General features: G+C 30.6%; 1 long non-coding RNA gene across 1 annotated transcript; it reads right to left on the bottom strand.

Annotated features, from left to right (window-relative positions):
• Positions 1-1,340, bottom strand: LOC133038576 (uncharacterized). Its single transcript, XR_009688081.1, has 4 exons — positions 1,058-1,340; positions 888-977; positions 429-516; positions 1-76 (listed from the first exon to the last, which is right to left on the bottom strand). It is a non-coding gene; the product is annotated as an uncharacterized LOC133038576 (long non-coding RNA).
• Positions 1,341-2,009: the final 669 nt, after the last annotated feature.

The raw sequence follows: 2,009 nt of genomic DNA, 5'->3' as shown, positions 1-2,009 counted from the left end.
TATTACGAACAAGCGCACCTCCACCGATAGAAACAACAACACAGCGCATTAGTGAGAGCTGACGCAGTACTTCCGTCTATAAGCAAGTAAAATTAAAAATCATGGACACATAATACACATCTCTGAATTCAAAAGTAAATTTGGGTGGTGACTAATTTTGTCAACAAAAATTATTATTGTGCTTCGACAAAAATTAATCAATCTAGTAGTCAATAGGCAAATGAAAGTTTTTAAGATAAACAGCCAAATAGAATAAAGCACACATCAATTTTATCACAATAATCTACATTTATGGGCACATAAAATGGTTATTACCGAGAATCTATTACTCGAAAATCAAAAAGTCCATGAAGAACTTGTAGAAAATACATTACAAACTTAAGAATTATATCTGAAGAGTAAATGGAAACAGTTTGCAACTAACTAACCTCCTTATCTCTGAAGAAGCCCTCTCCATGGAGCTTAAAAATTTCGGCCACCGAAATTCCATCAGCTTCCTGCTCTATTAAAGTGTCGCTGGGGCATTAAGAAAGACAACAGAAACAGAACATTCAGCATAAAGTAATATGTACTGGATGTTAGACAAAGGCAGTAGAAAAGAAATATGCAAACATGCAAGACAAGTTCAACCAAATTTCACAATTGAATTTCAGAAATTCAATGGACAAAAAATTTCTAAGATTTCTCAAGGTCATAGTCTCACAAATACCACGCTAGCTTTTCTGAAGAAATTTTATTAGCAGTTCAATGCAATTAAAATTTGTTGCTCAAACACTGATTAAGCTTTAAAATGAACCTTCGGAGTAAAGGTATATATGGCAAACAAGTAAAAATTGAAAATCTAATGATCTAATCGGATTGTGATGATTTTGCAGTGATAAGCTTACTAAGGTCAAATACAAATCAATCGGAAAATGAATATCCAAGCGCTTGTGACAAAATCTTTCCTACAGTTGTTTTCCCAGAGCCCATCATTCCTACATTTGACAAATCACAATTTTTAACAAACAACAATGACTACTAAATAACCTTCTAGAAAAAATTGAGAGAAACTCACCGACTAAATATATACATCACCCCTCTAAATATGGCTTAACCTTTTCTGACTTAACCTGCAATAGTATCAATTACACTTAAGTAAGCCAAATCAAATGCCATATGTCATTTGCCAAAAGCTGTTAATGATGAGAAACAAAACATCTACCTCTTCTTCTTTAAATAAAATTTTAATAAATAAATAAATAAAATAGTGAACTTATGTTCCTGATTTACAGAACAAAATAACAAAAGTATATCCTTCAATATAAATTACTAAAAGAAACAAAAGTGGTCGCATCAACAGTTTCCATGACCCAAATAAACTAAATAGGGTACCTTTGATTTCGCCTCCGCGCTCTCAGTGTGCTCAGCCATCGTTTTTCCAATCCGATCCGAATGAAATACACTGAAAACGAAGCAAGGCAGGCTTGATTCGAATAATGATTGTTCCAGGAATTATATTAATGCTTGAGAAAATGATTAATGGTGAGTGAGAAAACGATTAATGGTGGACGATTATTTTTGGGTTTGGGGTTAAATTTAACAGAATATATATATATCTAATTTTGAAGTTTGTAAAAAAAAAAAATAACTAGTGCCACTTTTTTTACATTTTATTTGTGGACATTCAAAAAAACTAGTTTTTGTTGTCAAGAAGTTAAGCAATAATATTTCCAATTTTTATTATTATGAGATCATTTATATTTTTCATTATGGATTGTTTGGGTCAAAAGTTATTGTTATTATTTTTCTGATCTCTTGATCTTCTTTTTTCTTTTTTTGGAGTTTTGCTGTCAATTTTGTATAAAATTTTGCTGCCTTGATTCTCTTGATTTCAAATTAAAGTATTTTATTGTATGATAAAATGTCTAACTAATTTATTTTTGTAGGTTAATTATATTATGTTGATTTATTGATAAATGGATGTATGTAATTGGTCAAAAGTTTGTTTATTATTCTCTTGTTCAGTT

Source organism: Cannabis sativa, chromosome 5 (genome assembly GCF_029168945.1).
Source record: "Cannabis sativa cultivar Pink pepper isolate KNU-18-1 chromosome 5, ASM2916894v1, whole genome shotgun sequence".
NCBI classification, from domain to species: Eukaryota; Viridiplantae; Streptophyta; class Magnoliopsida; order Rosales; family Cannabaceae; genus Cannabis; species Cannabis sativa.
This window is presented reverse-complemented; position numbering and strand designations above follow the sequence as displayed.